The sequence below is a fragment of the Schistocerca gregaria genome, chromosome 5, assembly GCF_023897955.1.
Source record: "Schistocerca gregaria isolate iqSchGreg1 chromosome 5, iqSchGreg1.2, whole genome shotgun sequence".
Classification (NCBI taxonomy): domain Eukaryota; kingdom Metazoa; phylum Arthropoda; class Insecta; order Orthoptera; family Acrididae; genus Schistocerca; species Schistocerca gregaria.
The window spans coordinates 25,553,184-25,577,156 of record NC_064924.1 but is presented as its reverse complement, the minus strand read 5'-3'; the positions used below and the strand labels follow the sequence as shown (position 1 = coordinate 25,577,156).

Here is a 23,973-nt window from a genome sequence, read left to right as displayed (position 1 = left end):
TGCAAAATACTAAGACGATTTCTTTACAGATTAATGGAAAAACTGATAGAAGCTGACCTCAGGGAAGATCAGTTTTGATTCCGTAAAAATGTCGGAATATGTGATGCAATACTGACCCCATGACTTATCTTAGCAGACAGATTAAGGAAAGGCAAACCTACGTTTCTAGCATTGGTAGACGTAGATAAAGCTTTTGACAATGTTGACTGGAATATTCTCTTTCAGATTCTTAAAGTGGCGGGGGTAAAATACAGGGAGCGAATGGCAATTTACAATTTGTACAGAAACCAGACTGCAGGGGCACGGAAGGGAAGCAGTGATTGGGAAGGTAGTGAGACAGGGTTGTAGCCTATCCCCAATGTTATTCAGTCAGTATATTGAGCAAGCAGTAAAGGAAACAAAGGAAAAATTCAGATCAGAGATTAAAATCCATGGAGTAGAAATAAAAACTCTGAGATTCGCCGATTACATTGTAATTCTGTCAGAGACAGCAAAGGACCTGCATGAGCAGTTGAAAGGAATTAACAGTGCCTTGGAAGGAGGATATAAGATGAAAACCAACAAAAGCAAAACTAGGGTAATGGGATGTAGTCAAATTGAATCCGGTGCTGCTGAGGGAATTAGATTAATAAATGAGACACTTAAAGTAGTAAATGAGTTCTGCTATTTAAGGGAGCAAAATAATTGATGATGGTCGAAGTAGAGAGGATATAAAATGTGAACTGGCAATGGCAAGGAAAGCTTCTGTGAAGAAGAGAAATGTATGATCACTGAGTATAGATTTAAGTGTCAGGAAGTCGTTTCTGAAAGTATTTGTATGGAGCATAGCCATGTATGGAAGTGACACGTGGACGATAACTAGTTTAGACAAGAATAGAATAAAAGCTTTCGAAATGTAGTGCTACAGAAGAATGCTGAAGCTTAGATGGGTAGTTCACATCACTAATGAGGAGGTGTTGAACAGACTTGGGGAGAAGAGAAATTTGTGGCACAACTTGACTAGAAGCAGGGATAGGTTGGTAGGACATGTTATGAGGCATCAAGGGATCACCATTTTAGTACTGTATGGCAGCGTGGAGGGTAAAAATCGTAGAGGGAGAACAAAATATGAATACATTACACATTTTCAGAAGGATGTCGGTTGCAGTAGGTACTGGGAGATGAAGAAGCTTGCACAGGATATAGTAGCATGGAGAGCTGCATCAAACCAGTCTCTGGATTGAAAACCACAACAACAACAGTGGTGACTTTTGAGATTTTCTAAGTTATCAATTAAATATTCAAAGTACTCTTCCTGAGATTGAAACACTGTTCTCATTTCAGCCCTGTCGCTTGTGAACGACTGTTTCAAGGTAACATAGCCGCGCATTTCGTCCTCAGATTCGTTAAAAAATTCACTTGGTTCCTTTATCACACTAACTCATCATGCAGTCATTACTGTTATCATCATAGACCATTAAATCTAATAACTCTTTGCAGTTTACATTATTGAGTTTTGCACCTGCACTCATCAGTTTGACACTTTCATGATATAGACAAATAAATACGGCATGTGTTCCTGAGGAGTCCACTCAGGGCGAAAGTTATAAAATTTGTCATTCCAATTTTGCATTCAACATGAGCCTTTTGAAAGCTACATAAAGTTCATTTAAATATGACAGCACTAGTCGTTTCTGCCTTGCTTACTTTATCTCAATTGCTATCTCTGCGACCCAAGCATCATCTTCAAAAAACTGCCAGATCTTTTCAATTGGCTTCACTGGTAACTACTCCTTTACTCTTTCCTGAAACTGGTACAATGCTGTGCTCTTTCAGTAATGTCTGGGGTAAATCTAACCAAACAATAAGAAAAATTAAACTCCTGAATTATTTTTTCTCTTGACTGTGAGTTGGGGAGCAAACTCAAAATTTTAACTTTTACTTCTTTAGGTGTCACTGAAAATTTAGTTTTGAATTTCTCAGTTAAGATCAAATGTTCGGTGTCAGATGATTCTGGAGACAGGTTCTCTTCTTTTTTAGAAACACTGTTGGTATTTGCATAATTTAGTGATGATTCTGAGGCTTTTGTAATTTTGTCTGAAATTCTTTGTACCTCGCTTTCAGTAGCTACTTTCCTTTTTCCACTACTCCATTCATTCATTTTCAAAGCAGGAGATACTCCTAAATTGGAACAAGCGAGATCCAATTTGCTAATTGCTTCCTCATTAGGAGTATAAATGTCATCAACAAGTTTACATGATTCTGGTTCTGGATTCACTGTAAATACTTTTGAACAGCAATTTGAGCACAGGGAGTTTCTAGGAATCACATTAAGTTACACTCGAAAAGCAGTTTTACTTGCACTTAACAAGGACAAATGTTCAAATTTTACTTCCCTCGAACCTTTAATAATGAGTATTTATTCAAGAGGTGTAGCTATACTTCAGCATATATATTTTTCTCATGATACAAACTGACGATACAGAAGAACTTACTCGTAACGGCCGGGCAGTGTGGCAGAGTAGTTCTAGGCACTTCAATCTAGAACTGTGCGACTGCTACGATGGCAAGTTCGTATCCTGTCTCCGGCTTGGATGTGTGTGATGTCCTTAAGTTAGTTAGGTTTAAGTAGTTCTAAGTTCTAGGGGACTGATGACCTCAGAAGTTAAGGCCCACAGTGCTCAGAGCCATTTGAACTGTTTACTCGTAACGACAAACAAAGGTTGTCTACTGGTTTATGACTCTCATACACTCTATCCAATAGAGTACTGTTCATCGATTTTATCGTACTCCAATTACTCTTTCAAATTTATTTCCTATTAAATTTTAAAATTGTTTTAGTTACTAATAAATCACACAACAAAAGCATGTAAAATATTGTACACTATCAGCGAAGTACATAGATCCACTCTAACAGAGGCTTCTGAACAGACCGACTCCAAGAGTGCCACAACCAGCACATTTAGTGGTGGTACACAGTTTATGTACAGACTTGTCACTGACTGCTGGGCTCCTGTGCAGATTTGTTACTCTATCCACTGAGCTCCTGACACACTTGTCTTAAGGACTAAACTCATGTGCAAAAAAACTGCAGCATCCTCAGCAATAGAGAAATTTCACATGTATCTCATTTTATTTTTTTCATTTTTATCTTGTAATAATGTGCTACTTAATTGAGAATAAAGCAAAATATAAATGGGCAATTTTTTAACATAGAACTAAAGCAGAAGCCCCTATTGTTCAGTACTTTATTATCAAAATAAGCAACACTAATTAAATATTTGGTAGTAGTATTGACTAAATATAGATTAAAACTAAATTTTATTACAATGAAACAATACACCATTTACATAGGTAACAACCATAACACCAACTGTAGTGTAATTACTTCCTCATTTCCAAGAATTCGAATCCTTTGTACACAGTCAGATATCGACGTTCAAATTTTTACAGTCATCATCTAGTGATACAAATTGTACAATAAATAGAATTTTTATATTGTCCCACAAGAGGTAATTGACCCCAAATTTTTACAAAATACTGAAATTTTTCAAATTTGAAAAAATTATAAAAAATTGTCACTGTTCTTGCTCTATATAATTTATGATATCTAAATAGAGAGAAAAAGCACTCTGATAAATCACTCCTTGGTTATTTTTGGCTCAAAAAAACGAATTTTCTAAATTATGAGTACAAAATTTTAGAGGTCATTCTAAGTGTTTATTTTTGAATTTAGGGTATTTTAGGAAATTAACAATGTTACAGAGGAGTATTTTCTAAAAACAGTCATGTCAACTGCAATGTTGTAACTTAACTCAGTGCAGAGATATTCTAATTAATGCTAACATCTCCAAATTGAAAAACCGTCATGTGGTTACAAATAAATATAGCCGCCTTTCAGTAAGGGTGCAAGATAAAGTATTATTAAAAACTGTTTAGAACTTATCAGTTATAGGCTAATCACATATAAAAAATCAAAAAATTTAAAATGCTCAAGCAACCCTCATTGGATCATTTCATATGGATCGACCCAAGAATGAAAGACAAGGAAGAAATTATTTCATTCTCTGGTTTTCAATGTGCTGGAAATATGGGTAAGGCCAAAATCAGATCATTTTCACTGTAAAACAATACCCAATTTTAGAAAGAAGGTGGTAGAATAAATCGTGCCAGATTATTACTGTATCACCTTCACAGTTCTCTATTATTGCAATTTCGTACAGCACGCGGTAAGAACGAACACGTACATGTTTCTGTAAGAGCTCTGATTTTCCTTATTTTATCGTGGTGATCATTTCTCCTTATGTAGGTCAGTGTCAACAAAATATTTTGCATTTGGAGGAAAAACTTGGTGATTGGAATTTCGTGAGAAGATTCTGTCACAACAAAAAACGCCTTTCGTTTACTGATGTCCAGCCCAAATCCTGTATCATTTCAGTGACACTCTCTCCCACATTTCGCAATAATACAAAACGTGCTGCCCTTCTTTGAACTGTTTCCGATGTAGTCCGTCAGTCCTGTCAGGTAAGGATCCCACACCGTGCAGCAGTATTCTGAAAGAGGATGGACATGCGTAGTGTAGGCAGTCTCAGCAGATCTGCTAATAAAACGCAGTCTTTGGTTAGCCTCCCACACAACATTTTCTATGTGTTCTTTCTAATTTAAATTGCTCGTAATTGTAATTCCTAGGTATTTAGTTGAATTTAAGGCCTCTATATTTTACTGATTTATTGTGTAATTCGTAAAATTACCTGATGTTACCGTTTGTAGGCATACACAATGAAACAACTGTACAGGCTCAGTTGTAGATGAGGCAGGGGGCAGACTGATTCATTGGCAGAGTACTACAGAAACGCAGTCAGTGTGTAAAGGAGCCAACTTACAAATCACTTATTTGCCCCATTTTAGAATACTGCTCGAGTGTATGGGACCTGCGCCAAACGGGAGGAAGAATGGCACCAGGAACAGTCACGTATGTGAGAGGATCATGGAAAAGCTGAGAAATCTGAATAGGCAGGCACTTCGCAATAGAACGATTATCCATGAAATGCGTTCTTACAGAGTTTCAAGCGACAATACTGAGTGAAGAATCTACAAATATACCTCAGCCCTCTACATATCGCTTCCACAAGATCTACAAAGGTTTTTAAGCAGCCGATCTTCCTACGACAGGACAATTGTAGCTGGAATCGGTAAATACCTCAGCTTAACAGTTTGTGAGGATACGAAATGAAACGGTCACGTAGGCTCATTGGCAGCACGAACGGTCACACGGTATCCCCACGGGATAGCATCACAGATATAACGGAATATGAAGATGAGACAGATTATGTCTTGAAAGCCTATTTACAAAGTTTCGAGGACCAGCATTATTGACCGCTCTACGAACGTACTGCAGCCCAACACTTGTTACTCCTATTGGGTCAGTGAAGATGAGATTAGATTAACTGCTATGTGCAAACAGGCATTTATGTAGTCAGTCCTTCCGCGCTTTGTACTCAAACAGAATGGGGAAAGAATGTAATATTCAGTCAGTACCCCCTGGCGTGCATTTCACATCGGTTTCGAGAGAGCAGCTGTAGGACAAGATGTACGCGTCGGTTCCCTCCCCGAGTGAACAGAAGCCTGGCATTCGGCCTGCTGTGTAATGAAATGCAGGACTGCAGACAATGCTTGTGACAGAAGCGGGAATAGGCCAGCCTTACCTCAGACGGGCACTCCTCGACAATCCCACTGTCCGAGTCCCGGCTCCATTCCTCTGCCTCATGCTTCGATGCTGTGTTTGGCGCAAACTGAAAACAAACGAAAGCAAATTTCACTTGAGAAAAACTATAAAACTGTGACAAAACTTCAGGCCGCTACTTACATTTAGAAGGCAACATTTCTACATGGGAAAGAGGGGGGATAGGTGTGCTAGGTATGGTATCAGCTTTTTTGGAACTACCAGTCAGTGGTTCGGATTAGGTTCGGGTCTTGGGCATCACAGGCTGCAGCCATTTACCCTGGTGGGCCCTTGTTTGTGAGTAAAAAATGAAAAAGAATTTCTCGCAGTCTACTGCAGCCTCGAATATAACACCTAATTTCAAAATGGCTCTGTAGCGTACGGGTTACGTTACTTAACTGGTGTGCTAAAAATTGTACGTTAAAGTGCTGTTGGGTGCTATCTACTTTTCTTACATATTTATCAAAAGTTGAAGAGGCTATTGCAGCAGTCATTGAGGTAATAGGGTTCAACCAACTGCAGATTGTGGCAGACGTTGGAACGAATTATGCCTGTCGTCTGGCCTTCGGGTTCATTCTCGGATCACTGCAGCGACTGACAGGGAAGGATGAGAAGACCAGCCTAGCACGTGGAGTTTCAAAGAGATTCACAATTCACAATATTGTCTCCAGTGGAAGGACTGAACCACAGACTTTGAATGTTGTACGACAAGTCAGGCCGTCACTTCCTGGACTTCCTTCATAAGGCTGAGAACTGTAGGGTCCCCTTAAATAGGTCAGGTGCACACTACACATCGGAGGCTGCTACTCTGGTACCTGACTGTGTGTGGAGTGCACACAAGGGTTCTTAGATTAGGCACACTCTCCATCTAACTCAGATAACACAGCTGTGGGAAATCCAGAAGTATCAGTGTAAGACCGAAAGAAATGACTCCCACAGGTGAGTTTTACAATCCTAATGCTAAATCACCATAGATAGCATTCACAAGACAGTACCAGAATTTGAAGTGATCGTGAAAAGCAGTGAAGCTCCCATTATACTAGGTACAGAAAGCTGATTGAAACCTGAAATTGATAGTAGTGAGATTTTTGCGGAGAACAGGATAGGCAAATGGGAAATGGAGATGCTGTATTTGTCACAGTGGACTAGTAACTCAAGTGGATCGAGACAGAAACTGAAGTTGCATGTGAAATTGCTTGCACAGGGGTGGGCATAAAATGATATTTAGGTCATTCTATTGCCCACCAGATATGTCTCATGATGCAGAAAACATCAGTTCACTTGTACCTAAGTTACCCAATAATACTGCAATCATCGGTGAAGCCTTCAATCATCCAACAATTAATTGGGAAAATTACAGTTTAATTAGTGGTAAATGAGATAAGACATCCTGTGAAACCTTACAAAATGCCTTCTCTGAAAGCTACTTAGAATAGATGGTCAGGAACCTCACTCATGACGGAAATACATTGGATCTAATGGCAACAAATAGACCTGACCTCTTTGAGGATGTCCACATCAACACTGGTATCAGTGACCATGACACGGCTGTGGCTACGCTGATTACCAAAGGGCACAGGACAATTAAAACAAGCAGAAAGATATATATGTTCTGTAAAGTAGATAAAAAGTCAATAGTGTCATATCTCAATGAAAAACTTCAAACTTTCGGCACAGGGCAGAAGCATGTAGAGGAAACCTGACTCAAGTTTAAAATAATAGTTAACAATACTCTGGATAGATATCTACCCAGTAGAACAGTTCACAGGACTATGCAAAAATTAATTTGCTACTGGGTGAAAATAACACAAGTGTTATGCAAGACTAAGCGCCGATTCTGATTTTTACAATCAGAGATGTTGTAGGACGTGTGGATTTAAAGTAATAGGTGAAAGCCTGTACACGGATTAATATGTAGCTGCATCAACGATCCGTGTTTGGTGTACGATTGTGTGAATGTGTATTCTCCAGGTTGCTCTGCTTTATGCGTCTGTGGAAAGATAAGTGTGCAGTAGTACTAACAAATAGGCAAACTCCGACAAGTTCTAATTAGTCCACGACAAGTTCTAACTTGTCCGTGAGTTATAGCATTTAGGCGGGTTCCAATATTTTATAAAATTATTTCCCGTGTAATTTCTCCCATTCGTCCATCAGTTTGATTCGAAGGTGACTAGAGTGTGGTTCTCTGTTTTGTTAACCAACAGTCACAGTAGCATGTATTTGAGTGATTTCGTATAAGAGAATTTGGTATCTCATGATTTAGTAAATGAAAGATGAATAGGTTCAGTTGTGTGAATTGTCTGGACTGCTTTTGCTACATTTGCAGCAAGTATACGTTAAATCTGAGATCAAACAAAATCCAGGATTTCTCATTTCTGTAGCAACGTCTATTACTGCTGCTTAACCCAGTCGTTAAATGGTAAGCGAAATCGAATGCCTTTTACTTTTCCCACAAATTCGTAGGAGCAGAAAGATCACCACTCGATCACTATTTCTGCCTGACCACCATATCGGGGTACAGCAGGAAGAACAAGTCAAGAATCGTGTACACTGATTGACAGTCTGCTCTAAAGCCTGTGGCGAATGGAGAAAATTACCCAGTACCAATTCTTCTTCCATTCAATGCAAGGAAAGACAAAGAAGGCGACACTTTAGGTAATGACAGTGATGCCGTGGCTACGGAATAAACGAGCGATCCCGAAAATGGCATTAAAAAGCGACATTCGATCAGCGAAGCCGAATTGGACTGCTCAGTTCGTGATTTGTCCCTGTCGAAAGAAAAGTCTGAAATGTTGCGTTCCAGACTGAAGGAGTGGAGAGATGTACAGTTACGAATTTTCAAGATCGTCACATGAAATTCACAGCATGTCGAACGCGGTGTCGTGACATGACAGGACACGTAAAGAACTAGATAACAAATACGTGGCAGAAAACTGGAGACTTCTGGTGATTCTAGCTTGAGCAGACTCAAAGCCGCACTACTATACAATGTAAACCACAAACCATAAATTCCTATCACTCGTGCCACAGGAATGAATGAAACCTATGAAACAATTAACACTCTTGATGATGGTGAAGTACTCTGAGCATAACCGGGATACTTAGCAGTGATCTGAAGGTTGTAGCGCTTCCGCCAAGAAAGCAGACAGGGTGTACAAAGCACAATTGCTTTCTATGCCTGCCGGATAGTCATGATGACACGAATCATTACATAGTGAAAATGGAGTTCCCAGAAATTTACCAGCAGTCAGAAGGCACAATGTTCAACATGTGCCTCTTGTGGATAGTAATAAGATTTCCTTTCTCCACTCCATATCAAACTGGGTTTTGTGAAATAGTTTGTTGCAGCGACTGATTAAACATGTCAAGATTCTCATTACCTTAAAGGCAAGTCTGAAAAGATGAAATCTGATACAAAAATTGAAAGCAGGAGCCTTCGTCGGACCAGAAATGCGAAAGTTGATTCCAGATCCACAATTCAAGTTGGAGTTCACAGAGCGAGAAACAGCAGCTTGGGATGCATTTGTGCTTGTTGCGAAAAGCTACTTTCTTGAAAACCACAGAGCAGACAATTATGCAGAAACTGTGGAAAATTTGCTAACAGCTTTCCAGCACCTCGGTTACCGAATGTCACTAAGATGCGTTTCTAGCATTTTGCATCTCACCTTTTTCCCGTTAAATGCAGGGGCAGTGAGTGACCAGCATGCTAAACAATTCCACCAGATATCCGGCTGGAAGCAAGATATCGACACCACTTCAATCCAAACACGATGGGGAATTACTGCCAGTTTTTGCCGAGAGTGACAGAAGACGTTCACAGGCAGAAAGTAAGACTCTCTGAACACTTATAGCCATGCTGTTGTCAGTCTTAATGTAACTAAGGATCCCAGACTCATTTCAGAGGTAAGAAAACTTTTATAATTCACCTCTTAATCGTAACTTTTAGTGTTTTCATCCCAACGTACACACATTAATTTCCCCAAAATTTTTCACATTCGCAATTCAATGCAGTTAATAGCACTGCCCTCGATAACATTTATATGTACATAACTTTTTTTCCCGACGTGCCACAGCAAATCTGACTGCAGTTCTGTATTCGACACTTATGAATTACTATAAGGAACATATTTTCAACCTAGTAGCAGGGAATTTGTTTTTATTTTGTTGCATAGGTTAATGAGAGGGAACCTCTGTGGTATACAGTTATGTAAAGAAACTTTTAAAGAAACAGACATCACTGCACAATAGGTGTAAAACAAAGTGTAGGGCTACAGACAGAGAGATGCGGAATGAAACATGTTTGGCTGCCAAGAGAGCAATGTGTGATGCCTTCAATGACTACCGTAGCAGAATATTGTCGAGTGATCCTTCACGGAACCCGAAGAAATACTGGTCATATGTAAAAGCTGATAGTGACACCACGGTTAGTGTCCAGCCCCTAGTCAGTGAGAGAGGAACTAAGCTTGAGGGTAGCAAAGCAAAAGTTGAAATGCTTTACTCCATTTTCAAATGTTCCTTTACGAAGGAAAACCCATGAGAATTGCTCAAATTTAATCCTCGTAATGCTGAAAAGATGAATGAAACAAGTAGCAGTGTCAGTGGTGTTTAGAAACACCTGAAAACGTTAAAAATGAGCAAAGTTCCAGGCCCAGATGGAATCCCTGTCAGATTCTGTACGAAATTTGTGGCTGAGTTGGCCGCTCTCCTACCTACAATCTATTGTGGATCCCTCGAAAAAAAAAAAAAAAGAAAAAAAAACTGTGCACTGTTCTCGAAAAAAGGTACAGGTCAGACACACCCTTCTAAAAGAGCGGCGCTAGAAGTGATCCAGGAACTGCCGTCCTACAGAATGACCACTTCAATGGCAACCGGCACGGATTCCAAACTCATAGATCACGTGCAGTCCAGTTCGCACTTTTTTCATGTGACATACTGTAAGCTTTTGATCGAGGTAACCATGCAGATGCAGTATTTATTAATTTATGAAAAGCATTTGACACAGTACCATACCATTACAATTTTACCCAAGTGATTTTAATTGTTGTTAGATATTCACATTGTGCTAATTTGTTCCTCTGCTCGATTTTATATTTTCATCCATCTAATTGCAAACGTTACTTCTATTCTCCTTTGATCGAGTTCCGTGTTATTTACAAAACCTTCTTTTGCTTAAATCTTCATTTGCATCACTTATCCATGGTGCAAGAATAATTTATGCTTTATATGTCTGTATGAGGATTACAGTCCCACCTAGTAAGCCGGCGCAGTGATTAGCACACTGGACTCGCATTCGGGAGGACGATGGTTCAATCCCGGAGCCGGCCATTCTGATTTGGGTTTTCCATGATTTCCCTAAATCGCTCCACGCAAATGCCGGGATGGTTTCTTTCAAAGGGCATGGCCGACTTTTCTTGCCCATCCTTCCCCAATCCGATGAGACCGATGACCTCACTGTCTGGTCTTCTCCCCCAAAAAACAACCCATCAACAACAACAGCATTATCATCCAGAAACCCACCATCTAAAGAAATATAAGTTTTTGATTGCACTGCACACACCAGATAAATAGATTATTTGGTCTTTTCTTTTTCCAACACTTTGGAGACCCAAGTCCGAGCACAAATCTGGCCACAACAATGTGTTGAAAAAGACAGGTCCGATATATTTCTAAGTGGCCAGTCTCCAAAATATTAAGTGATGGATTCACTTCTTTTAGTTCTTACGTATTATGAGAGAGAAGCAAAAGTATTCTCATGCAGAGAAAGATTGCAAATGAAAAAAATAAAATAAATCATAAACTGAATGGAAATAAAAAAATTAATTTGATGATTAAAATTTCATGGCATAGGATTAGAAATGACAAAAAATTAAACTAATTGACAGAATAAAAATAAATATCACAGTCATTTCGTAAGGAATTTAAAACATATAGATGGCACTTGTGAGGGTTCAGACCCACAACCTTTGACACATCAGCTAAGTAACGTAAGTGCTACATTATGGTACCACTTTTAAATCTGTGTTTCTGTATTCACTTTGAAATTGATGTTATTTTCAAAGCTCTACTGGATTACCAGAAATATTTTTGATCAGTTACTCATAAATATAGGCCGACGACGGTGAACTGTGCAGGGTGTGACACGTGGGACTAGTGATGGGAACAAGCAAATGAAAGGAATCGATTCAGTCGGTCGTCGGAAAGCAATCAACTCAGTTGGTTGTAGTTTTATGTGTCTGCTTATTTTTAATTCATTCTTTTAAGTGAAGTCAGTATGTGGGAGAAAGCGACCAAAAAATTGGATTCCTTTGGCATCGTTAAATCGTCGATATTAACTGCAGTCTGTTATTGACTGTCATCAGTGTTATTTTCAATCTGGTATTTGCATTTTACTGAGTGCCAGTAAGTAACTTTTAGTTCAGTTTTTTACTCCCATTTACGAACAGTTAATAATGAACTTAGACTCAATCAAATTGCCGACACCTTCGATGGTGTAGGAATCTAAGAAATTGTTTGAGGGGGGGGGGGGGGAGGGTCAAAGTAACCTTCGAGATAAATTCAGTATGACATACATACCAGGCTGGTTCATATTCTAAACCGTATTCTTTCTATAACATAAAAGAAAATTGACAAATATTTCTTGTGGAAAATATGCTTCCAAAAAGTGACAGTATATTCTTAAAAAACAAGTGATTTAGTGACCAAACAATTGAAAAATGTATCATATGTGTTTTCTTTCTGTCATTTTGGAATTTACCGAAACGTGTCGTCTGGCCACATGATATGGATAAACTCCTTGACTTCCTTACACATCTAAACTCCATACCCCCCAACATCAAATTCACTATGGAGACTGAAACGGAGGGTAAATTACCTTTCCTTGACGTCTTGGTCAGGAGAAGGGCTGACGGCACCCTAGGTCATGGGGTGTATCGAAGGACAACACACACTGATCTGTATCTGCACGCAGACAGCTGCCACCACCCTTCACAGAGGAATGGGGTACTTAAAACTCTAGTACATAGGGCACGCACTATCCCTGACACAGAGAGTCTACCCCAGGAATTAGAACATCTGAGAACTGTGTTTCGAAAAAATGGGTACTCGGAGTGGCAGATCCAACGTGCTCTCCGCCCAACCACTGCAGCACAACCTGTTGAGATGGACGAAGTCACGAGGGAGGAGGTAGGCACTGCATTTATTCCAAACACAGGCGCACTCTCGGGGAAAATCGCCCGCCTTCTGAAGAAACACCGGGTCGGAACTGTGTTTTGTCCCCCGAATAAAACTCGTGCACTGGTGGGGAGCGCCAAAGATGACCTCGGTTTGAGGAAGGCCGGCGTGTACCAGATTCCGTGTCAATGTGGCAAGTCGTATATTGGTCAGACGATGCGTCGTCAAGGATCGCTGCCGTGAACACCAGAGGCACACTCGACTGATGTATCCGAGCAAGGCGGCGGTCGCTGAACATTGTTTGTCGGAAAATCACGCTATGGAGTATGACCGCACGAGGATTCTGGTACAGACGTCGAGATACTGGGACAGCGTTGTTAGAGAGGCCATCGAAATTCGCACCAATAACGACTTCATAAACCGTGACTGTGGCTATAATCTTAGCAAGGCTTGGGAACCAGCGATTGGGTTAATCAAGAGTAAGTCGATCAAACGCATAGTTGTGACGACCACGGCGGACAGAGCCATCACACCGACATCATCTCAGACGCCGTCGCAATCTGTTCCACCGCGCTACCGTGGCGCGGGGCGTGGACGGCGGAGGGAGCGCGCCGCGGGCGGAGGGTATTTAAATCGGCCGCCGCCGCGACCGAACCCAGTTCCCCCTGAGCAGCCATAGCGTACGGATCTCCGTGCCGGCACGTTCACAGGAGCTCAGTCCGTCAGTTCACCTGATGATGGCGTCATGTTTGATCGCCGAAAAATTGTGCCCGTTGGACACTATAGACCAGCAGTACACCCGTGGATATTTTGATTATCAAATACGCCGGGAGAAACTCAAGAATCACACAATAGAGTGGTTAATTGGCTATAAAATGAGCTGGTTGCCCCATGACTACCTACACCACTGTACGTGTGGTTTCTAACCCTGGGAACACTCTCGTCATGGATGCCGACACTAAACGCAGCAGGTGGTTTTCCCTGGGTGACGCAGACAAGCGAGGAACTAACAGTTCCCGGGTGGCACAGACAACCGAGGAACTATCAGTTTCTCCGTATTTAAGGTCGATTCACATCGGACACCGACGGAACTGAAAAGTAGGCGACGTCACCTCCAAGTGCGTGTGTCGCTGCGCTTATTTCAGAACCGAATGCCGATAGTGAAATCTTACGGTACCGTCCAAATATTAGACGTCCAATACAGTATCAGAATTAAGGTGTATAAATGAGTTTGTTGATGGCCAATGCAAAATTCGTAACATAATTTCTCGACAAAGTTCGTACGGTAAAGTGAAACAATAGGAAATATATAGTACAAACATTTCATAACACTGACATGTATTTGATAAAAAAAATATAGATACATACACCTCAAATGATACTTAGAAAGCAATACACTGAGCCATTTTACCTTAACTACTCGGCTTTTTTCCTCCATCCTTTATTGTTCCACCTCAAATACAGACGACCTTTTCACCGATATTTAACATCAGTTGCTTCATCAGTTTACGTTGCTGTTTCTGCACAGTACATGTTTTTTCCTTGTGCAGGTAATGTAAAATCTAAATATACTACTGGCCATTAAAATTGCTACACTACGAAGATGACGTGCTAGAGACGCAAAATTTAACCGACAGAAAGTAGATGCTGTGATATGCAAATTATTCGCTTTTCAGAGCATTCACACAAGGTTGGCGCCGGTGGCGACACCTACAACGTGCTGATATGAGGAAAGTTTCCAACCGATTTCTCATGCACAGATATCAGTTGACCTGCTGAAACGTTGTTGTGATGCCTCGTGCAAGGAGGAGAAATGCGTACCATCACGTTTCCGACTTTGATAAACGTCATATTGTAGGCTATCGCTATTGCGGTTTATCGTATCGCGATATTGCTTCTCACGTTGGTCGAGATCCAATGACTGTTAGCAGAATATGAAGTCGGAGGGTTCAGGTGGGTAATACGGAACGCTGTGCTGGATCCCAACGGCCTCGTATCAGTAGCAGTCGAGATGACAGGCATCTTATCCGCATGGCTGTAACGGATCGTGCAATCACGTCTCGATCCCTGAGTCAACAGATGGGGACGTTTGCAAGACAACAACCGACTGCCCGAACAGTTCGACGAGGTTTGCGGCAGCATGGACTATCAGCCCGGAGACCACGGCTGCAGTTACCCTTGACGCTGCATCACAGACAGGAGCGCCTGCGATGGTGTACTCAACGACGAAGCTGGGTGCACGAATGGCAAAACGTCATTTTTTCGGTCACCTCTTGTTCGCATTGACGGCACTTTGAACAGTGGACGTTACATTTCAGATGTGTTACGACCTGTGGCTCTACTCTTCATTCAATTCCTGCGAAACCTTACATTTCAGCAGGATAATACACGACCGCATGTTGCTGGTCCTGTTCAGGCCTTTCTGGATACAGAAAATGTTCGACTGCTGCCCTGGCCAGCACATTCTCCAGATCTCTCACCAACTGAAAACGTCTAGTCAATGGTGGCCCTGCAACTGGCTCGTCACAATTCGATATTCACTACTCTTGATGATCTGTGGTATCGTGTCGAAGCTGCATGGCCAGCTGTACCTGTACACGCCATCCAAGCTCTGTTTGACTCAATGCCCAGGCGTATCAAGGCCATTATTACGGCCAGTGGTGGTTGTTCTGGGCACTGGTTTCTCAGGATCTATGCACCCAAATCGCGTGAAAATGTAATCACATGTCAGTTCTAGTATAATACATTTGTCCAATGAATACTCGTTTATCATCTGCATTTCTTCTTGGTGTAGCAATTTTAATGGCCAATAGTGTAATTTTATTGCTTTTAGAGACCTGCCCTTCAAAGGAAAAATATCCAAGTCCTTACGCAACCTTCAGAAAGTGACACAGAATCCACTACAACAGAAGTGAGGACAGAGAGAATAGGCTGGTCCTGTTCTGTCATGTGTGACAAGGGGAGCCCACGACGCTAGGATCAAGGGTTTACTACAAACTTTGTACGCCTTTAGTAGGCCATTAAAACAACATAATGTCTAAGAAGTAAAGTGCAAGAGACGTTTTATGCAGCTATTATGTAACTGAAGGTATCTGTGCGTAGGTACCAAATGTTGGAGTTCATGGTGGTCAAGTGGTTAGTGTTTGAGCTTCGCAAGACGACGCAAACGAGGCGATGGACGAAGCTTCATTTCTGTTAAACAACTGTAAATTCTGTGATGTTCGAAGAATTCGCACCTCACTATTCCTTCTCGGTACATGTGCAACATCTCACTGTTTCGCAGGTTAACTGCCAAATGGCTCCTGCCTCTATATCTGCAGCTCGAGGCTTCTTAAGTGAAAATTAGTTCTGGGGTACCTTAACAGATTACAGGTATAATGGATTTTACAAATCGGAACAGGCATACACTTTCAGGAAATTTATCATTTACTTGTCAACAGCTGTGAACGTCTGCTCTAACAATTAAATTTTATTGAAAACAGTAAGTGGTCAAATGTGAAATTCACTAAAACACTGTTTTTTTTAATTATATTACCTCTCAAATGTCATATAAATTAAATAATACAGCCAGTGATGATAAAAATATAGATCACAAATTGAGTTCAAGGGAGAATCTAACCGTCGCCTCACACTCCAGCGGCCTCGAGAAGCTCGAACACTAACCAGTCGACCACACTAAACTCTGATGTCTGGCACCTACGCGCAGATACGTCGGTCACGTAATAGAGGCTTAAAACTTCTGTCGCGATATTCTCAGAGTTGCCAGAGTAGTACATCTTACTACTTGCACGTTATGTTGTTTTAATGGCCTACTAAAGGTGTAAAAAGGTAGAAGTAAATCTGTGATCCCAACATCGTGACCTCCCCTTGCTAGAATCTCACTTACCACCCGGCGATATTGAAATAAACAGACATATAATGTGAGCACTATTTTATTTTACACACATATAAATGCATTACAACATGGTATAAGGTAAACCATTTTCTATAACATACCTCGTTTTTCATTATTTTCCTTGCAACCGTTTGTAAGACTTTAGATTCATCAACTACACAAATTTCTAACACACGGATTCTATATTTTACATTAATTTCAGCTTAGAATAATACTTAACTGCATTTTATTGTTATAACTATCTCTTGTTGCATGTTGACCAAATAGTGGAGGCACTGACTCATTGATAGACACATTAACAAGACTGAAAACTTGTTTTAGCTACAGGATGGATGGGTGGATGGATGGACGGAGATGGATGTAGGTGTAAACACACACACACCTGTTCAGCTTAAACAGGCTGGCTGAATACACACTGAGGTGAGGGGAGGTGTTGCAGCAGCGGATGTGGGGAGGTGTTGCAGCAGCTGGAGTGGTGGGAAAGGGGAGAAGGTAACCAGCGAATGATACTGGGTGAGGGGGGGGGGGGAGGGGGGTCAGGTGTACGGGGAGGGTAGCTGACGGCATGTAAATAGGCAGTAAGTGCAAGGGGTAGTAATACCTACGTTTAAAAGATTATAATTATACTCAACTTAGCAACAAAAGAGAGTGAGGCAATGCTGACGATTATTAGGAAGGGGGGCAAGCACTGACTGTATGCCAAATACGAGGACGAATTGAGGAAAGTTCGTTCTGTCGTACTTTTTATGTGGGTAGGTGCTGAGCATCTGTAATTTGTAATTTATACAGCCATAAATGTTGAGAAAGGTCAGCTTGTGCACGTTGCATCTGAAGTGGCACGTAACTGTTTTCTTTATTTGGAAGCCAATAAAATTTCTTTAATGTTCCTTTATAGAATAGATAATGAGACGAAATCAGTGGGAATCACAGGAAAAGAACACGATTTCACTAGCTGAGGACTCTCCACCAAGACTGTATTACTTTCCCAAATGATTTATATACTGTTTTTAATGAATATGCTGTGCTATATACTACTAAATCACTATCTTTTTTTGTTTCAAATGTGTGGGTAATAAAACACAACCAAAGCCACACTGACTGATAATGATGAGATTTAAGAAGAATATCATGAAAAAAAGGCAAAATTTCCAGAAAAAATTTTTATTTGCATGTTCTTTAGGACAACTGGACCGAGGGGGTGGGTTGGGCAGACCAGTTTATATTATTCATTTCAATTAGCTTGTCGCAAAAATTGTGATACTATCTACATGCCATTTATTCTAGAACAGAGTTTAAAATTACTTCCCCAAAATTACACTTTTATCAGCACACACTAAATTTTCCTCAGATTTAGAATTTTTTTCACCCAAAAATTATCGTTTTAGCAAAAATTTCATTTCGGCTCAAGTTAATCTTACGCATCTCAAAATGTTCACTATCATCATCACTTGATGCTTTAAATTGAGGAACCAGAGCAGCAATACTGGTGAGGGCAAGAATAACACCAAAATATTAATAAACAATATTGTTATTGTTGTTGTTGTTGTTGTCTCCAGTCCTGAGACTTACTGCAACCTACATCCTTCTGAATCTGCTTAGTGAACTCATCTCTTGGTCTCCCTCTACGATTTTTACCCTCCACGCTGCCCTCCAATGCTAAATTTGTGATCCCTTAATGCGTCAGAACATGTCCTACCAACCGGTCCCTTCTTCTTGTCAAGTTGTGCCACAAACTTCTCTTCTCCCCAATCCTATTCAATACTTCCTCATTAGTTATGTGATCCACCCATCTAATCTTCAGCATTCTTCTGTAGCACCACATTTCGAAAGCTTCTATTCTATTCTTGTCCAAGCTATTTATCATCCATGTTTCACTTCCATACATGGCTACACTCCATACAAATACCTTCAGAAACGACTTCCTTACACTTAAATCTATACTCGATGTTAACAAATTTATCTTCTTCAGAAATGCTTTCCTTGGCATTGCCAGTCTACATTTTATATCCTCTCTACTTCGATCATCATCAATTATTTTGCTCCCCAAATAGCAAAACACCTTTACTACTCCAAGTGTCTCATTTCCTAATCTAATTCCCTCAGCAGCACTGCATTTAATTTGACTACATTCCATTATCCTCGTTTTGCTTTTGTTGATGTTCATCTTATATCCTCCTTTCAAGACACTGTCCATTCCGTTCAACAACTCTTCCAAGTCCTTTGCTGTCTCTGACAGAATTACAATGTCATCGGCGAACCCCAACGATTTTATTTCTTCTTCATGGACTTTAATACCTACTCTGAATTTTTCTTTTGTTTCCTTTACTGCTTGCTCAATATACAGATTGAATAACATCGGGGAGAGGCTACAAGCCTGTCTCAATCCCTTCCCAACCACTGCTTCCCTTTCATGCCCCTCGACTCTTATAACTGCCATTTGCTTTCTGTACAAATTGTAAATATCCTTTCGCTCCCTGTAGTTTACCCCTGCCACCTTAAGAATCTGAAAGAGAATATTCCAGTCAACATTGTCAAAAGCTTTATCTACGTCTACAAATGCTAGAGACGTAGGTTTGCCATTCCTTAATCTATCTGCTAAGATACGTCATGGGGTCAGTATTGCATCACGTGTTCCGACATTTTTACGGTATCCAAACTGATCTTCCCCGAGGTCGGCTACTACAAGTTTTTCCATTCGTCTGTAAAGAATTCGCGTTAGTGTTTTGCAGCTGTGACTTATTAAACTGATAGTTTTGTAATTTTCACGCCTGTGAACACATGCTTTCTTTGGGATTGGAATTATTATATTCTTCTTGAAGTCTGAGGGTATTTCGCCTGTCTCACACATCTTGCTCACCAGACGGTAGAGTTTTGTCAGGACTGGCTCTCCCAAGGGTATCAGTAGTTCTAATGGAATGTTGTCTACTCCCAGGGCCTTGTTTCGTCTTAGGTCTTTCAGTGCTCTGTCAAACTCTTCACGCAGTATCGTATCTCCCATTTCATCTTCATCTACATCCTCTTCCATTTTCATAATATTGTCGTCAAGTACATCGCCATTGTATAGACCCTCTATATACTCCTTCCACCTTTCTACTTTCCCTTCTTTGCTTAGAACTGGGTTTCCATCTGAGCTCTTGATGTTCATACAAGCGGTTCTCTTTTCTCCTAAGGTCTCTTTAATTTTCCTGTAGGCAGTATCTGTCTTACCCCTAGTGAGATAAGCCTCTACATCCTTACTTTTGTCCTCTAGCCATCCCTGCTTAGCCATTTTGCACTTCCTGTCGATCTCATTTTTGAGACCTTTGTATTCCTTTTTGCCTGTTACATTTACTGAATTTTTATATTTTCTCCTTTCATCAGTTAAATTCAATATTTCTTCTGTTACCCAAGGATTTCTACTAGCCCTCGTCTTTTTACCTACTTGATCCTCTGCTGCCTTCACTACTTCATCCCTCAAAGCTATCCATTCTTCTTCTACTGTATTTCTTTCCCCCATTCCTGTCAATTTTCCCTTATGCTCTCCCTGAAACTCTGTACAACCTCTCGTTCTTTCAATTTATCCAGGTCCCATCTCCTTAACTTCCCACCTTTTTGCAGTTTCTTAAGTTTTAACCTACAGGTCATAACCAATAGATTGTGGTCAGAGTCCACATCTGTCGCTGGAAATGTTTTACAATTTAAAACCTGGTTCCTAAATCTCTGTTTTACCATTATATCTTTTATGTGATACCTTATAGCACTCACCTGGATGAAGATGTAAATGAAAGAAGGGATTATAAGTAAAAAGAAATTCGAATAAAATGAGGAATAAAATGATGAACGCAGTAATGTGGAGCCCCATGAATCATGGACCTTGCCGTTGGGAGGCGTGCGTGCCTCAGCGATACAGATGGCCGTACCGTAGGTGCAACCACAACGGAGGGGTATCTGTTGAGAGGCCAGACAAACGTGTGGTTCCTGAAGAGGGACAGCAGCCTTTTCAGTAGTTGCAGGGGCAACAGTCTGGATGATTGACTGATCTGGCCTTGCAACACTAACCAAAACGGCCTTGCTGTGCTGGTATTGCGAACGGCTGAAAGCAAGGGGAAACTACAGCCGTAATTTTTCCCGAGGGCATGCAGCTTTACTGTATGGTTAAATGATGATGGCATCCTCTTGGGTAAAATATTCCGAAGGTAAAATAGTCCTCCATTCGGATCTCCGGGCGGGGACTACTCAAGAGGACGTCGTTATCAGGAGAAAGAAAACAGGCGTTCTACGGATCGGAGCGTGGAATGTCAGATCCCTTAATCGGGCAGGTAGTTTAGAAAATTTAAAAAGGGAAATGGATAGGTTTAAGTTAGATATAGTGGGAATTAGTCAAGTTCGGTGGTAGGAGGAACAAGACTTTTGGTCAGGTGAATACAGGGTTATAAATACAAAATCAAATAGGGGTAATGCAGGCGTAGGTTTAAGGGGAGCCGGAGGTGGTCAAATCCAAAAAATTACGATTTTTTTTGCTACCGAAAATTAATTGAAACATTCCTCTTTAATTTAGACTTTGAATTTTAGTTCTACTCGCCCTAGAAGTGGAGTTATTACCATTTTCCCCCACGCCTGAAGAGAAAATGGGCGGCCGCTGAATGCATCACACTTGCTGGCGAACTGCTTGTGATTTTCTCAGCCAGTTACGCATAAAGCGCCTTATGTCACGCATACAGTGAGTGTGCAAGGGTTGGCTACATTGTTTTCTGTGACAAATGAAGCGCTAAGAGGGATTTTGTAGTGGCATTAGATGGTTCCTGGCAAAAGAGGGGTCATAAATCCCTTAATGGGGTTGTAACTGCTACTTGTGGTGATAGTGCAAAAGTGATAGATGTTGCAATATTATCAAAACATTGTAGGTGCAAAAATAAAATCAAAGGAGAGCACAGTGGAACCAGTGAGGCAAATTTTAGTGGATCAAGTGGAGCAATGGAAGTGGATGGAGTGAAACAAATTTTTGAACGTTCAGTTCCCAGATACAACGTTAGGTACAAACACTATCTTGGGGATGGAGACTCCAAAGGTTTCAAGACTATAGATGAACTGAAACCATATGGAAATGAATTTGTAGTTGAAAAGTTGGAATGCATTGGGCACGTGCAAAAGTGTATGGGTGCACAGCTTCGAAGGCTCAAACTAACTTTGGGTTTAAGTAAGCTCAGTGATGGAAAGACAATAGGAGGGAGAGGCAGGCTTACTGATGAGGTGATTGAACGTCTACGGAGACACTATGGGTATGCTATAAGGCAAAATACTAGTAGTGTTAGTGACATGCGAAAAGAAGTGTGGGCATTGTTCCTTCATACTGCCTCTTCCAATGAATGCCATCAACACAGCCTCTGCCCAAAAGATTCCTGGTGCAAATATAATGCAAAAAATGACTATGATCACAAACATGGTTTGCCAGCAGCTGTGATAAATGCAATAAAACAAATTTTTCATGACGTAACACAGCCAGAATTGTTACACAAATGTCTACACGGAAAGACGCAGAATCCTAATGAGAGCGTAAACAATTTGATTTGGAAAGTGATTCCTAAAAGGGTGTTTGTAAGCATTAAAACACTGCACTTTGGCATTTATGATGAAATAGCAACCTACAACCAAGGGAACAGCGTGAAGTGTGAAGTTCTGAAGGCATTAGGATTTACAGATGGGGTGAACACTGTATGAGCACTAAGAAATATTGACAGAGAAAGGATAAGAGGAGCAGAAAGAAGAGAAAGGCATATGAAGTATGATAGAACAACAGGCCAGAAAAGAAGACAGACGAGGGAGCTTTTGGAGGATGAAGAAGAAGACCCTGATAATCCATCCTATAGTGCAAGAATGTATTGAGAAACTATGATAGCCATTTCCCGTAAATTAGAATTTTTCGAATATAAGGAACATTTTCTCAAAATCCACTCAAGCTAGAGAGATGAAATTTTCATACAGCACTCCTAGTGGTCAAATTTACATTGTAACACAGCCATTTGGCAATATGTTCAATAGTTTCATTTCAGTTTAATTATAAAGCAATTATTTGTAAAAAAATTGGGTCATTAATAAAAAAAATAATTGGAAGGAAACTAGAAAAGATACTCCAAAATCCCTCTGTCATAACTGCAATACAAAACCACTCTATATGTAAAAAAAATTCAAATTTTTCTATTTGGTAGTTTATTCATAAATGTTCCTCAAACTTAGTGACTTTAACATGGGCAGCATAGGCACCTCCGGCTCCCTTTAATAATGAATAAAAAAAATAGGAGTGCGTGTAACCTACTACCAACAGCATAGTGAACGCATTATTGTGGCCAAGATAAACACGAAGGCCATGCCTGTTACAGTAGTACAAGTTTCTATGCCAAGTAGCTCTGCAGATGATGAAGAAATTGATGAAATGTATGATGAGATAAAAGAAATTTATTCAGTTAGTGAAGGGAGACGAAAATGTAATAGTCATGGGTGACTGGAATTCGAGAGTAGGGAAAGGGCGATAAGGAATCATAGTGGGTGAATATGGATTGGGGGGAGAGAAATGAAAGAGGAAGCCTTCTGGTAGAATTTTGCACAGAGAATAACTTAATCGTAGCTAACACTTGGTTCAAGTATCATAAAAGAAGGTTGTTATTGTCAATAAACAATATTGTTACATTCCGTCCTCGATTGATCATAGACTGAAAGCATTAACAAAGAAATTTTACTCATTCTGCTAGGTCAATAAATATTATCAGTAATTAACCAGCTCCTATTCTCATCTGAGGCACAAACCTGGTAGCAGAAAAGACTATAATGTTACCAATAATGCTGTTGCTACTCCCAATTACATTCATTATCAATTCAAACACGCCGATCCAGCTCTGTAAGCACATCAGGCTGCGTCGCACAATTTTTAACGAGAGGTGGGAGCCGGCAAAATCAGTATTGTGGGTCAGGGTACTGGCGGGTGCAGGGGGTCAGCAGATATCGAGGCCTGGAGGGTTACAAGTTGTGAGGACAACTCCCACTGAGGCAGTTCCAAAAAGCTGGTGCTGGGGGAAGGAGCCAGACGGCACAGGCTGAGCAACGGAGATCGAGTACGTCGAACCCGGCAGCGCATTCCGTTACTCGGTCATCGACTGCTCTCTGCAGAGTTTGTTTTGGTGGACAGCTGGACAGTTGTCTTGCCCACGCAGAATGCTGTGCAGAAATTGCAGCG

The 23,973-nt window shown here is 40.7% G+C and overlaps 1 long non-coding RNA gene across 1 annotated transcript in view; it reads right to left on the bottom strand.

Moving 5' to 3' along the window:
- Nucleotides 1-5,700: 5,700 nt before the first annotated feature.
- The window catches only part of LOC126272267 (uncharacterized), a 55,738-nt gene continuing 37,465 nt past the window's right edge, over nt 5,701-23,973 (bottom strand). The window contains exon 3 of the long non-coding RNA XR_007549200.1: nt 5,701-5,771. This is a non-coding gene — a long non-coding RNA (uncharacterized LOC126272267). The remainder of the gene's footprint in view (nt 5,772-23,973) is intronic.